Source organism: Macaca nemestrina, chromosome 15, assembly GCF_043159975.1.
Source record: "Macaca nemestrina isolate mMacNem1 chromosome 15, mMacNem.hap1, whole genome shotgun sequence".
NCBI lineage: Eukaryota > Metazoa > Chordata > Mammalia > Primates > Cercopithecidae > Macaca > Macaca nemestrina.
This window is the reverse complement of record NC_092139.1, coordinates 56,948,374-56,964,360: the sequence shown is the minus strand read 5'-3', so window position 1 is coordinate 56,964,360 and position 15,987 is coordinate 56,948,374. Positions and strand designations below refer to the sequence as shown.

Sequence of the window (15,987 nt, the reverse complement as noted above, 5' to 3'; positions counted from 1 at the left end):
TCACATGGAACTGGGAGTGCTACTGGCACTGAGTGGGTAGAGGTCAGGGGCATTACTTAGGAAACACTTCCATGCACAGGACAGTACTCCCAAACAAAGAATTACCCAGCCCCGAATGTCAACCATGCTGAGATTGAGAAAGTCTTGTTTAAATATCTCATGAAGTAACAGCATTCAAATCATATTATATGCTGCTGGTATGAATACAGAATTCTGTGAGATTCTTCAAGTTCAGGAGAAGTGGGAGGAAGACTATATTTTGCTTTCAGGATCATCAATCCTTAGTTATTTACAAGTGTTTCCATAAATAGATCAATAACCCAACAAACATTTAGTGAATATCCCAACCGTGTGGCGTACTGGTCTATTGCATTATTTCCTTCTCTCTCCACCTCTGCTCCTCTCCACACCCCACCTCTGGGCCTTGTCACTGGACTTTTGTAGTCTTACTGTACCATGGAACCTCTTTTAAGAATGAATGAATAAAGGAAATTCACATCGGAAGGTAGGCAACATGGAACTCAGGTGGAGGGGTGGGCATTGGGCCACGTGGCTGTCTTTGGGCCAAGGGAATTTCCCAGACAGGGGCTCAGCAGGGAGCCTTTGGCAGCCACCATCGTGGTCTGTTAGAGGATGAGGGGTGTCTGGGAAACCACAACATAGCATCCACCATGGCCTTTCCCATTCCATGATGGTTTACTTAACTGACACTCTATTCTTCCATTTTATAGGGAAAACCCAAACATGAATTGTTCCCAGATATTGCCAGATATCAACTTCCCTTCTTTCTGATAGATGAATAGTCAAAAGACATATTGTTTGAAAATTGTTGCTGTTTCCATTCTAATTAACAAGGTCTTACTTCACACGAAAATCAAGATTTACAAAAACACACCTGGCAGGGCTGGGGCAGGGAAAGAAGGCAAGTGAGGATTGACACTGGCACAGCGAGATTCATGGGACTGCTTTAAAGAGCTCCATTCTCCAGCAGCCATGCTTTGCCATAACTGCATTGCCATGTGCCCTTTGAGGAAGTCCGCTACTGGATTTCCACGACAGACTATTTCATCCCTTCTGCCTTCTTCCAGTGTCTTCTAGATATGTAATGCATTTAATTTGCACTTTAAAACTCAGAATGTCTGAAATTAGCAGAAAAGAATACGTCCATGTGGTTAACTTTGCCTAAACTTAATGAAAACCAGAATTCTTCCAGCACTGGCCCCCGCCCTCCACACAGCTCCCTGTGTGGGCTTCTCCTGCAGAGCTCAGCTGCTCGTCGCTCTAGGACCCATTTACAACATTGCATCTCAGCTTGGGGAATAATGTGTTCAGTTGGTAAGGGTGAGAGGTGGATGAAGAAGCAGAATTCAGGGTGCACGGTGCCTGCAAGGTCTGGATGCAACAAGAACACAGAAAAGATTATGTTGGTTTTATCCTCTCGCTGCTGTTAGCTTAACTGTTGTTTATTTAGAGGAACAGGGCAGACAAAAAAAAAAAAAAAAAGGACTGAGCACAGTGGCTCATGCCTGTAATCCCAGCACTTTGGGAGGCCAAGGCAGGAGAATCACCTGAGGTCAAGAGTTTGAGACCAGTCTGGACAACATGGTGAAAAGCCGTCTCTACTAAAAATACAAAAATTAGCCGGGTGTGGTGGGGGACACCTGTAATCCCAGCTACTTGGGATGCTGAGGATGGAGAATCGCTTGAACCCAGGAAGCTGAGGCTGCAGTGACCAGAGATCGCACCATTGCACTCCAGCCTAGGTGACAAGAGCGAAACTCCATCTCGAAAAAAAGAAATAAATAAAAAATAAAACAAATACAAGTAGTTTGCAAAACAAGACTGTCAGCAAGTGGTTCCCTCTATACCAGTATAGTTTTGCTCTTGCAGCTTCTCACAAGGGCTTCTGCTTGGGCTTAGGACAGAGTCCTGTAGTGACACAGGCCAAAATATTGCATGGAAGTCATTGAAGACCTTCCAAAACTATCTTCCCTTGTGGAGATGGAAGGACAGCCAGGCAATTTTGCTTTATGACCCTTTTGAAGGTGCTTGAGCTCTTACTTTCAAGCAGGGACCTCAAATCTGAGCGTCTGAGTTCGGGTCCTATACTTTCTGGGTAATTTATGAATCTTGAGTTGACACAGGCAAATCTGGAAACTGGAGAGGACATTTGCAAAATATTTTGAGAAGGTCACGCAAGAGGGTGGGGCACGAGCTCCCTAGCAAGGGTAGAAAAAATTTCTGGGTTACTCTGACCTAGTTATAAATTAAAAATGATACCTTTCCCTTAAGGCAAACAACTCCTACAGCACAGGGTTGGCAGTTGGGAAGAGTGGAAACAATGAAGAAGGAGCCAGAAAACCCAAGCACCAGTCCTGATTCCTGCCAACTCATAGGTTCGTTCCTCCCTGCCTTCATTTAGTTGTTAAATTCATTTGCTGAGCACTTTGGAGGGGTGGAGTGGAAGAAAGCCATGGGAAAGTTGCACAAACATAGAGCATCTTGGCTTTCCTGCATGGGACTTTTGGCCTCTGACATGCACATTAGATCCTCCTCACCATCCGTGCATGGCCACCCAGGTGCCTGGCACCAGGGCTGACTTCCCAGCACATGGTATGTGCAGTCGCACAGGGCTCAGAAGGGCCCCATGCTAGGTTAATGCTTTGTGGTCATCGTCTTGAGATTCTCAGTCAGTATTGGACAAGGGAACCTGCATTTTCATTTTGCACTGGGCCCTGCAGATTATGTGACTTGTTCTGCCTGGAACTTTGGTTTTTTACTCAAAGGAGGAAAGAGCAATGTGACTGCACATGGTAGCCCTTAGAGAAGATGGCCTGACATTTGAACTCAGTGCTGTGGACAGGGTCTGGGCAAGGCAGAGTTGGAAGAATGGGCCTTGAGAAAAGAACCCCACAAGGCATATGGATGAAGACTAAGTTGCCTTGGGCCCAAGGGACCACATACATGATAGAAGAACCCCTAGCCCTGCCTCAACATCCAAATAGCTGGGAGAGCTCAGGATGTGGAGTGTGGCGTGCCTGTGACAGGCACAAGTGGCAGGTGGTTTCTGTACAGCAGAAGTTAACAAGGAACAGCCATTGAGGGGACAGGGAGCATGGTGGACACTCTGTGCTGGCTGCTGAATGGCCTGTGGACTCAGGTATGGTTGCCGTCTGGGAGAGGAGTGGGAATTGGAGCCATTTTATTTGTGCATTGGGATAATTTGTACTGTGAGAGTTTAGCAGCCCAGAGACATTTGGGGGACAGGTAAACAGGAGTCTGGGGACCTCTGGCTCAGGGTTGCTGTGAAGCTTAGGAACCTCAGTGTTATATTCATTAGGGCATGGCCTGTGGTTGACTAGGTGCTCAGTAAGCGGTAGTAGTCACAGTGACTACTCTGCAAAGCATACCATGATTCTATAAAGCTGGAGGTAGAACACAGAGAAGCTGGGATTCTCTGCTCCTAAATAGAACATAAGAATGGGTGGGCCTTCAAAGTCACGAAGTCCACATACTTCCGTATCTGGAAGGCACTAAGCCCATAGCTGAGTAGTGTCATTCCCTGGATCCTGGGGCAGGAAAAACTATTTCCAACTCCTGACTCCCAAAGGAGCGCTCTTTCCCTGAGACAAGGCTAGGACATCCCTAGGTGGTGTCAGGTCTGGAAGTCTAGTGAAGTCTGGTGCAAGAGAGCTGATGGAAACTGAGGGAGGCTGGCAGGGAGTGGCTCTGCTGGATCCTCCTGATATCTTGCACTGGTGAGTCTTGCATATCTCTCAGGTCTCAGTGTAGATGTTATTAAACAGCAGAGGCTTCTTGAAACCTCTCAGCCACATTAGGGGTGCATGATCTACCCAGAGGAACATGTAATACTGGTTGCCGAACTGTGCATTGATTCTGTGAGCTCTTAGACAGCTTTCTATTGAGATTTCCCCTTTGGCCGGCATTAGCCAGCTTCAGACTCTGTTGCTTGCAAATAAGGTCCCTGACTGTTCCAGGTACCTGGGTTGGTTTGTGAGGACAGGGGAAATGAATGAGGGTGGATGTGTGGGGGATACACAGGAATGATCTCAGCAGGGGGAGCCTGCAGCCAGAGCGCATTGAAATCTTGCCAGGTGATGGTGGACCAAAATGAACGAGACTCCGGCTCTTCGTGACTTGCCAGAATATTGTTGAATTCAGTGTGCTTGTTTAGAAAGTGGGGCCAGTGTCCCTGCTTGGGCAGGGCTGGCTGATGGGAAAGGACACGGAGGTGGGACTGAAGCTGGTTCTCACCTGGTGTACATGGCTCTCCAGGTGTGCTCACATTCTTAGGAGGGGCATATTTTGTGCCATTCAGAACTCTGTGTCTTGAGCAATTTCCCTTGTGGCCCCAGTCTGGAGATGGAGCATGAAAATGCTGAACTCCAGAGAGCAATCCTGCAGAGACAGGAGTTTTTGGTCTGCCAAGAACAGCATGTTTGTTTGGGTCAGCCAGGGTGTGGAGGAGCCTTGGGTGACCCGACACTCTCTTTGAATAGGAATGAAACTAACCTTCAACCCAAAGTGAGACCAGAAAAACACGTTTTCTCCTAGTTCTATTCACTAAACTGGTGGCTGACACGTTGACACATGCCAGCTGGGGTTGTACTCCCTGGATGCATGCTTGTTTGTATTTCTGAGTGAAAAGCGTTTCTAGTGAAGGCCATAGGGAGACATGCTGATGGTCATTTCCCCAGGAATTTGAAGGAAACACCTTAATGAGACATAGCAAATGTGCAGCTTTGACATGGGAGCCAGGCGTCCCTCCCACGTGTAGCAGCCTGTCCCCTTGAGCATTAGAGGATCTCTTGGGGAATATCTGCCTTCCTTTCAACCTTTAGCAGAGGTCAAAATGTTGCATATCCTGAGGTTCCTTTGTGCTTTGCCTGGCACTGTGACACATGCTTATAGTGAAATGGTCCCCAGTGAGGCTGTTACGGCTACACCCCTCTGCAACGTGATGTTACTGCTCTTCCCAGGAAGAAGTGAAGCCTCAATTTTAGCCCTGGGAATTGCTTTGACCAGCAGACTGGAGGAATGATGTTCTAGTTCTGGTCTCAAGAATCCCATTCTCACTCTCTTGGAGCCTGAGACCTCCATGATAGGTGGAAGTCTGGTGCAGCCTGCCGGAAGAAGACTGAGACATTCCAGCCAGCAGCCACCACCAGTGCCAGCCAGATGTGAGAGCAAGGTCATCCTGGGCTGTCCAGCCCAGCCCAGCCCAGCCATCAACTGAAGATAGTCACAGCAGCAAGACCTGATGAGTATAGGAGAATTGCCCAGGCAACCCACAGAACTGTGATAAATAGTACATTGTTATTTTAAGACACAAACATTGGGTTGGTTTGTTACACAGCAATAGACAACTGAAACAGACAGACACTAGACCAACTTATTGAGAGTGCCTGAAAGGTTCTCCGGGGCCATTTCTTCTACTTTGACAGCAGCACCAACTACTCTGTATTGAGAGTAAGTAAATAAATGACAATCTAAATGTAACTGCTGTTGCCTGGACACAGTGGCTCACATCTGTAATTCCAGCACTTTGGGAGGCTGAGGCAGGAGGATCTCTTGAGGTCTCATACCAGCTTCGGCAACATAACAAGGCCCTGACTCTAAAAAAAAGTCAGCTGGCAGCAATGATGTGTACCTACAGTTCTAGCTCCTTGGGAGGCTGAAGCAAGAAAATCACTTGAACCCAGGAGTTCAAGGCTGCAATGAGTTCTGATCACATCACTGTACTCCAGCCTGGGTGACAAAATGAGAACTTGTCTCAGAAAATAAAATAAAATAAAATAAAATAAAATAAATAAATAAATAAATAAAGCTTCAATTACCTACTCCATGAAATTCATTCTCTATATAAAAACTTGAGGGATATATACATACATATTTGATATATAAATAGATATAAATATATAAATCTGTATCTATATCTATATCTATATTTGAACTCCTTCGCTCTACACCAAAAATCTAATTTTTTCTACATGTTCCTTCTGTGTCAAAGATTATTATTGTTAATATTTTTTCTGGAGACATGGCCCTGAAGTTTTAAAATGTCCTCATGCCAAGTATTTAGGGGTGACATATCATGATAGCTGGTGTATGCTTCTCATATTTAACAATTATAAAAATTCTTTATTTCGTATTCTAATGTTGTCACAATCAGTATAATCATTTTTTAAGTGTTTATGATGTCTGCCAAATATGGTGAAAGTTTCAACATTGCTATTTTTCGTCCACTTCCTTGCTCTGTGCTCTCTGCTTTCTGGAAGTGTGTTCCCTGTGAATCTGCCATTGGCTGGAATTCAGGAGGAAGGGAAAGACAGAGTTGGGGAAGGAACTCAGTCAACAATATTTGTAAGGTTCCCGTTTTACTATACGCATGGAGTGGGGGCTTAAGGAGATAAAGGAAGTCCTGGCCTTCAAGGTCTGCTTGATTATTGTACCTGAGGGGTGATGATGGCATCTTCCTCATCCTTGTGCCCTCAACACCTGGCCCTGGGCCTGGGCTAGGATTGTCGCCAAAAGATGTTTGGTGGTTGGGGTGGGTGGTGAAAGAAAGAGTTTTCCAGGTCTTTGGGAAGATGGGACATAACCAAATAAAAGAATGTCTTCATTGAGTGCTCTACAAAGAGAAGGTGCCATACGCTATGGCCACCGAGTTCCTATAAAAGGTATGTTTCCAGCACTAACCATTCCCTTGCCCGGCCTCCTGTGGGCAGATCTCTGCATTTAAACATGTTAGATACCAAGCCTTGGACAAAGAGCATAGGCCAGTGTACTGAATCCCATCACCCTCCATCACTGACATTCTTGACCTCCTCCCAGAATGAAGCTCCTCCAGTCATCCGCCCTCCCCAGAGTTCTCTCTGCTTCTTCTGCTGCTGCCCTCACTTACTCCTCCACTTACCCATCTGGTGAAGCCCTGGGGACACCTCCATCAGAGTCCTATCCTGTCATTTTGGAATCTTTTGCTTATTTCTCTGCCTTCTTCACTTACCAGCAATCCTGATCGTGGAGATCAGGATTGTGTCTTGGCCATTTCTATTTCTTGGGATCTGGGTTAGTGTTTGGCTCAAGATGGGTGCTCAAGATGTTTTTAAAATAAATGAACAGGGCAATCTTTGAAAGAACAATCTGATTCCCTGTCTTTGATAGACAGGATGTGGGAACACTAAAATAGTCTGTGTCTATCATTAATTCTATTTCTAAAAATTAAAGACAGATAAGCCTATATCCTTTTTTCCAAGGATCATTTTGGGAACCTGACGATGTTTTACCAAGAACTTTCTGATTTATCTTTCTCTGCTTGCCTCATCGTCCAGGACAAACACAAAGAAAATCACTTAGGTTTCCTGAGCTTCGTCACTCAAAGCAATGAACCAGGATGTTGTTAGCTGAGAATCCTGGTGACAAAGGTTACCAGGTAGCTGTTAGTGTAGTAACATCTATGGCAGTCCTAACACCAGGAATGCTTTTATTTGAGGCAGCCTCCAGTGTGGGAAATACTGACAGCTCCTTCTTGCCTTAACACTCCTAGGAATAAAGACAGCTGACACCTCAGACACATCGTAACACACAAAATGACAGCCGTCTGAGTTGACTTGATTTGTCAGCTCTTTATCAGAAGTTCACAGACAGAGTGCACAAGTCAGAGTGACACCTCCTCCCCCGAGTCCCTGGAGAAAGGGCAGCTCTTTTCCTGTGATTAACAAGTCTCTACATTTTTGTCCTGTTTATCAATGTCCCTGAGAGGTCACACACAATAGAAAACATTATTGATGACAGCATTTTTCATCCTTTTTCCATCTTCTGGGATTCAGGATTACAAAGGAAAACCCTGCAGTGTCCTTGGTGTTGCTCATGATATACACATATTCACTCTTTCGGTCGCTTGTTCAACAAGTAGTAACTGGGCATTGCCTTACTGCCAGATGTGTACTTTTGGATGTGAAATACAGCAATAAACAAGAGTCATGGCCCTGCCCCTGGGTGGCAAAACAGATAACACACACACGCGCGTGCACACACATACACACACACACACACAGAAGATGATAAAGAAATTTGGGGCACATTGTATGTTATGAAGGGAACAGAACCTAGAACCCCTCATGACCCATTTATAAATAAAGGAATTGTAAAGAAGGAGTGACTAGTAAGTAAGAAATGGAAGACTGGCTGTAGATAGGATTGTCAAGAGAAAGCCTTTAAGAGTGGGCTTTTAGCCGAGTCCGTGAAGATCAGAGGGGAAAGATCATCGTAGGCAAAGAGAATGGCTAACGCAAAGGCCCTCTGGTGGACTAGATTTGGGAGTGTTCAGGGAGCAGAAGGAGGACCCCGTGGCTTGTGCACAAGGTTGGTGGGAAGGCAATCCTGCCACAGAGTGGCATAGGATGAGGCTGGAGGAGCCTCTGGAGACAGGTCACGCCTGGCCTGGTGTGGCAAGGAAGAGGGAGGAATCCTGTTCATACCTAAGAGGAGCCGCCAGGAAAGTTGCAGGTGCAGCAGTGACGTAATGCATGCACAGCACACTAAAGGGCACCCCCCAGGCTCTGTGGGAAATGGGTTGGAGAGCTGGGGCGGGAGGGGAGAGGGACAGGAGGGGTGGTGGTGTGTAGGAATGAATGGGCGAAATCTGAAGCACTCAAAGAGAGGTCGTGGTGGCCAGGGAAGGTGACAGGAGTGAAAAATGGAGCAAAGGGGCCTTGGGTGAGAGGCATTTTGGGGATTGCATAATCTGGCATTGTTTCCTCACTGTTGGGGTGAGGAAAGGGAGGAACCATACCTATCGTGTGTGGAGGAAGCCAGAGCACATGTGAGCCCTTCTGTGTATAAAGTTCATGGGGCATCCACATGGGGTAACCCCTGGAAAATCAAAACTGGAGCTGAGGGGAGAAATGGGTCTGGATTTATAACAGGGAGTCATCAGGCTTATAGGGTTATTTGAGTTTATGGGAATGGGTGAACGTGTCTATAGTGAGAACTTCCAGGGGTAAGAAAAGAGCATTTAGGGCGAGAGAGAAGTGGAGAGCAGGCCAGGCTCTGATGGGAGAGACAGGGTCAGGGAAGGCACACAGCCCCAGAGAGGATGTGGGTGGGTGTGAGTCCCTGAGGCCAGCAGAACCCTCGGTTCACCAGCAACTGGGGGCAGCAGTGGCATCCAGGCCTAAGGGTAGAGCTGGCCCCTGTTTCTACTTTTTTGGGGTGAAGTAGGAGAAAAGATCGTGAGCAGGGGTAGGACCAAGTGTTGAGGGAAGATGAGGAACGCACAGTCCTAGGCCTGGAGGGAGAGTCTGGCACTAGGGCAGATGGGAGGCACCCATGTCGTGGGGGCTGGTGGGCTCCCTGCCGGGTCTTGGAACCCAGGCTGGTGCAGGAGGGGCTGTTGCAGGGTGAGGAAGTGGGGGTGGGGTGGGCTGGTGTCTGGGTGAAGCTCTGGATGGATAGCAGGAGGTGTCAGAGTGGATGAGCTGAAGGAGAAAGGAGGTAGTGGCTGCAGACAGGTGTGAAGTTAGACTTCAGATGCTCTCAAATGTCATGTTCACATGTATTTCTGGGGTGAAGATGATCCCGATTAATGAGTTCTTTCCAGCAGTCAGTTTGTTATCACTGTGATTATTCAGTACGTCTTTGTGCAGAGGCTGCGGCTCCTGGGTTGTCTCATCTGAAATGTCTTCTCTGATTGGGAAGCCACATCTCTCACAGATGGCCAAGCTGTACCCGACTCCTGGCTGCTGGATTTGTGCCCTTGCAGAGACGGCTGAAGCAGGAACACCCGGCGGCGATCACTGCAGACGGGTCCACAGGAGCTGGCAGCAGAAACAAGAGAGCAGCCTTACCAGGCATGAGAAGTAGGGCCTTCCATGAGAGAGTGAGCAGGAGAGACAGGCCGAGCATGAGAAGCTGGCGGGTGGCCTGGGCAGAGGAAGCAGTGAGGGGGCAGGAGAAGGAGGGCGTGGAGCTTTGACCCACTGGCATATCATCTCCATCTCCACCTGGATTGGTTGTCCTTTACTGCATGACATATGTCCTCTAAACATGGGGGCTTCCAACGACAGTGATCATTTTACTATCTCCCACAGTTTCTCTGGGTCAGAAGTTCAGACATGGCACAGTGGGATGGCTTGCTTATGCTCTACCATGGGCCTTAGCTGGAAGATGTGAAGGCCATACACTGGAATCTCTGAAGACTCATCTAGCCACAAACCTGCAGGGTGCTAGCTCTCAGCTGGGACACCACACGACCCTCTCCATATGGACTGGGCTTCCTCATAACATGGTGGCAAGTTCCATGGGCAAGTATGGAGGAGTAGGGGAGAGAGATAGAAAGGAGGTGGAGGAGCAGGAAGAGGGAGACAGGGGGAGAGAGGGAGAGATGAGGAGAGAGAGGAAGGCAGGGGAGGAGGAGGGTGAGAGGGAAGGAGACAAAGAGGAGGGAGTGGAAGGGAGGAGAGAAGGAGGGTGAGAGACGGAGGGAGACAGAGAGAAGAGAGTGGGGGAAGGGGAGGAGGAGGGAGATACAGAGAGGAGGGAGTGGGGGAAGGTGAGGAGGAGGGAGATGCAGAGAGGAGGGAGTGGGAGAAGGGGAGGAGGAGGGAGACACAGAGAGGGAGACAGAGAGGAGGGAGTGGAGGGGAGGAGAGAAGGAGGGTGAGGATGGAGGGAGGCAGAGAGAAGAGAGTGGGGGAAGGGGAGGAGGAGGGAGACACAGAGAGGAGGGACTGGGGGAAGGTCAGGAGGAGGGAGACGCAGAGAGGAGGGAGTGGGAGAAGGGGAGGAGGAGGGAGACACAGAGAGGGAGACAGAGAGGAGGGAGTGGAGGGGAGGAGAGAAGGAGGGTGAGGATGGAGGGAGGCAGAGAGAAGAGAGTGGGGGAAGGGGAGGAGGAGGGAGACACAGAGAGGAGGGACTGGGGGAAGGTCAGGAGGAGGGAGACGCAGAGAGGAGGGAGTGGGAGAAGGGGAGGAGGAGGGAGACACAGAGAGGAGGGAGTGGGGGAAGGGGATGAGGAGGGAGACACAGAGAGGAGGGACTGGGGGAAGGGGATGAGGAGGGAGACACAGAGAGGAGGGAGTGGGAGAAGGGGATGAGGAGGGAGACACAGAGAGGAGGGAGTGGGGGGAAGGTGAGGAGGAGGGAGACACAGAGGAGGGAGGGGGGAAGGGGAGGAGGAGGGAGACACAGTGAGGACGGAGTGGGTGAAGGGGATGAGGAGGGAGACACAGAGGAGGGAGTTGGGGAAGAGGAGGAGGAGGGAGACAGAGGAGGGAGTTGGGGAAGGGGAGGAGGAGGGAGACACAGAGGAGGGAGTGGGAGAAGGGGATGAGGAGGGAGACACAGAGAGGAGGGAGTGGGGGGGAAGATGAGGAGGAGGGAGACACAGAGAGGAGGGAGGGGGGAAGGGGATGAGGAGGGAGACACAGAAGAGGGAGTGGGGGAAGGGGATGAGGAGGGAGACACAGAGGAGGGAGTGGGGGAAGGGGAGGAGGAGGGAGACACAGAGGAGGGAGTGGGAGAAGGGGATGAGGAGGGAGACACAGAGAGGAGGGAGTGGGGGGGAAGATGAGGAGGAGGGAGACACAGAGAGGAGGGAGGGGGGAAGGGGATGAGGAGGGAGACACAGGAGGGAGTGGGGGAAGGGGATGAGGAGGGAGACACAGAGGAGGGAGTGGGGGAAGGGGAGGAGGAGGGAGACACAGAGGAGGGAGTGGGGGAAGGGGAGGAGGAGGGAGACACAGGGGAGGGAGTGGGGGCAGGGGAGGAGGAGGGAGACACAGAGGAGGGAGTGGGGGAAGGGGAGGAGGAGGGCGAGAGGGAGGGAGACACTGGTGGCTTCTGACTCCTTTTGTTGTCTTGCTCAATTGAGAAGTCACACAGCGTTGTGTCCATCCTGGGGGCATCAAGAGCCCTCATTTTCAGAGGTGGGGGTGTAGACCCACCCTGGGTGGGAGGAACATTGGTCACATCAGAGAAGAGCTTCAGGACAGGACTGTATGGCCACCATTGAAACAGGGTCTCTGTCACACCCTCTCAGCTCTCAGAGCCACACCCTGGTTGACTTTGTTTATTGGCCCACTTCATTCTCAGAACCTGGGAATCTCAGATCTTCTGGGAGACTGATAGAATCTTTCACAAGCATCGCAGATGCTTGTCATTTACCGACAGAGGAAAGGCGTCTGAAATCTTGCAGGGAGGGTGGTGGGGTGGTTGTGACACTGAGGAACACTGTGCAACACTCAGGAAATGATGGATTGTGCATGACCAGAGGAGTGGAGAGATTTTGGCTCAGAGTGAGTTGGGATGGCTTCAGCACGTCTTCATTCACTTTCCCATGCCCTGGCGCCTCAGTTTCTCTCTCTGCCATTTGCTCTCTCTTTCTGGTAATAGTAATGCTGTGCAGAATTAGATCATGCAGGCAACAGAGGAGCATGGCGGGTGTGTGTGCGCAGTTGTGGGGATGGTGCTGACTACTCTCGATATCACGGCTGTTATGCACCACATGAAAACTAACCCAGTCTTACTAAGGAGAGATGTTATTGGAAGAGATTCTTGCATGGGGAGGAGGGCTATTGCCGCAGGGAAGGAGATCACACCAACTGTGGGGTCTGCCAACGTCATAAGGGTGAGGCAAACAGGGTGTTTCTTTTATGAAGGGGAGTCAACAAGGCCAGAAAGAACCAAGTGGGGAAAGTGGTTTGAAGAAGTGGAGGTGGCGTGATTGAGACCAGACTGTAGATCCCAGAGTGTTCTCAGGAGGGGCTGTGTGCTGGCTCAGAAGGAGAGATGGTCTGCCAAATTGTGGTTAGCAAGCATTTTGTTCCAATTGATCAGTGGGACAGAAAGCTCAGTACATCACTTATGACTCAAGGAATGGGAGTTTGGAGGGTCTGTGTCTGACCTTATCATAGGTAAATGGGTGTGGGCAACTGTGACTTTTATCTAAGTCATGTGAGGGGTTTTTGCAGTGTTCTCAGAACATAAAAGGTGGGACAATTTCTTAACCTTCGCTGTTTTCTAAGATCGCAAGGCTCCTGTGAAGTTTAGCCTTGTCATGTGGCTCCAAAGGACAGGCGTGTGTGAGACACTGCCTTGGCATCCACTTAGAGCAAGGCCGGGCCTGAGAATGTGGTGGCGAGTGAAGTCTGCCTGTCCTCCACTCAGCATCATGGGGACTGGGTTCTCCGCCCCTGCAGGCATTCAGCGCAGGCTGGGCAATCTGTATGAAGGCCTGTGGCTTAAAAGTCCAGCTGTTGCTGGGAGCTCTGGGCTTCCTGAGGTCTCCGAGTCCGCTGTTTCTCTCTGCAGTATCCCAGGTGGGCTGGTGTATGTGCTGCCAAGTGGGGAAGGCTTGAGCTCCTCCTTGCTTCTGGTCGTTGGCTCCTAGAAATTCAATGTTACTCTCAGGGTGAGAGTAAATAATAGGAGATGTGTTTTTTCCTTCAGCAGCAGATGTATGTCTGGAAAACAACTGTTTGAGAATTTCATTAAAAATCAAAACCTTTTGTCATTTTTGAGACTTTATTTCATGCTGTGATATAGTGTTGGAATAAAAAGCTTGTTGTAATTTAATCCCCTAATTCTCCTGTGTAAGAGTCATACAGTCTGGGGCACTACACTTCTGATCCGAGGCACTACTGATAAAGGGGATCCTCATTCCTATCCCTGTGAGGGGCTCCCTGGCTTTTACGTGAGGAAGCTACAGCATTATGTTTGGACCAGTGCATCAGTTAAGCTGCTATTGAAGATAAAAATCCAGGCCTTGTGAATCACATGGAGATCCCATTAAAAACACAGTGATTAAGCAATCAGCTCCCTTGAGACTCCTTGGGTAAATGTGGATTTTTGTGTATTTCATTTTTGTACACTATAACTCAATGATGGTGACTTTCCTTGGGCTCTGGTTCTGGTTTGAAAGCACAGAGTTGGGCATGCAGTGCTGTATGCACAGTTCCCAGAGGTCTGCAGACTTGGCATGAAGGAGGCTCCTAGGTTGGCTGGAAACACACAGTCTGTGGAAGGAGGCAGGCTCTGGCAGACTCTGCCTACTGGAATGAGTAACTGTGAACAAGAAGTTCATAGAGTTCTGTGGTTTGGTAAACATTTTCAGCTTGCCAAGTGTTTCCACCCAAGACACCATGAGTAGAGAGCAGACAGTGATGACTTCAGGGTCCTGTTGGTGGCACACCCTCAGTAACAGCTAGTTCTGGCTGCAGTTAGTGTCTTGGGAGGAGAGTGTCAGTGGGAGGTAGATGCTTCATCATGAGGCCTGTAGCATGAGCCCAGAGAGGGATGGAGGGAATCCTGAGGCTGAAATCTGAAAGTAAATTCTAGGGGAATCACAGGTAAGCCTCCAGATGAGAACAGAAGTGAAGGAGATGTCCAGAATCACACCCATGGTCTCAAAGAAGGGAGATGGGATGCTATTGGGGAGGTGGGATGCTGTTGGAGAGGTGGGATGCTGTTGGGAATGTGGGATGCTGGTGGGGAGGTGCGATGCCGTTGGAGAGGCAGGATGTTGTTGGGAAAGTGGGATGCTGGGATGGTGGGATGCTGTAGGGCAGGCAGCATGTTGGGAAGGTGGGCTGCTGTTGGAAGGTGAGATGCTGTTGGGCAGGCAGAATGTTGGGAAGGTGAGCTGCTGTTGGGAAGGTGAGATGCTGTTGGGAAGGTGAGATGCTGTTAAGGAGGTGGGATGCCGTTGGGGAGGTGGATGCCGTTGAGGAGGTGGGATGTTGTTGGGAAGGTGGGACGCCATAGGGGAGGTGGGATGCCGTTGGGAAGATGGGATGCTATTGGGAAGGTGGGATGCTGGGAAGGTGGGATGCTGTTGGGGAGGTGGGTTGCTGTTGGGGAGGTGGGATGTTTTTGGGGAGGTGGGATGCAGTTGGGGAGGCAGGATGCTGGGAAGGTGGGATGTTGTTGGGAAGGTGGGATGCCGTTGGGAAGGTGGGATGTTTTTGGGGAGGTGGGATGCTGGGAAGATGGGATATTGTCGGGAAGGTGGGATGCTGGAAAGGTGGGATGCCATTGAGAAGGTGGAATGCCGTTGGGAAGGTGGGATGCTGTTGGGAAGGTGGTCTGCTGGGAAGGGGGGATGCTGTCAGGAAGGTGAGATGCTGTCAGGAAGGTGGGATGCTGTTGTGGAGGTGAGATGCTGTCGGGAAGGTGGGATGCTGTTGGGAAGGTGGGATGCTGTTGAGGAGGTGGGATGCTGTTGAGGAGATGGGATGCTGTTGGGGAGGTGGGATGCTGGGAAGGTGGGATGCTGTTGGGAAGGTGGTATGCTGGGAAGGTGAGATGTTGTTGGGAAGGTGGGATGCTGGGAAGCTGGGATGCTGGGAAGGTGAGATGCTGTCAGGAAGGTGGGATCCTGTCGGGGAGGTGGGATGCTGTTGTGGAGGTGGAATGCTGGGAAGGTGGGATGTTTTTGGGAAGCTGCGATGCTGGGAAGGTGGGATGCTGGGAAGTTTCGGTGCTGTCAGGAAGGTGGGATGTTGGGAAGGTGGGATGCTGGGAAGGTGGGATGTTGGGAAGGTGAGATGCTGGGAAGGTCGGATGCTGGGAAGGTGAGATGCTGTTGGGTAGGTGGGATGCTGGGAAGGTGGGATGCTGTTGGGGAGGTGGGATGCTGGGAAGGTGGGATGCTGTCGGGAAGGTGGGATGCTGGGAAGGTCGGATGTTGTTGGGAAGGTGGGATGCTGGGAAGGTGGGATGCTGGGAAGGTGGGATGCTGTCAGGAACGTGGGATGCTTTTGGGGAGGTGGGATGCTGTCGGTGAGGTGGGATGCTCTCATGGACGTGGGATGCTGTTGGGAAGGTGGGATGCTGTTGGGGCGCTGGGATGCTTTTGCAGAGGTGGGATGCTGTTGGGATGTGGGATGCTGTTGGGAGGTGGGATACTGTTGAGGAGGTGGGATGCTGTCGGGAAGGTGGAATGCTTTTGGGATGTGGGATGCT

At 50.1% G+C, this 15,987-nt stretch overlaps 1 long non-coding RNA gene across 1 annotated transcript in view; it reads left to right on the top strand.

Annotated features, from left to right (window-relative positions):
- The window catches only part of LOC139358525 (uncharacterized), a 178,797-nt gene that overhangs the window by 35,108 nt on the left and 127,702 nt on the right, over positions 1–15,987 (top strand). The gene's annotated exons all lie outside the window — the stretch shown is intronic.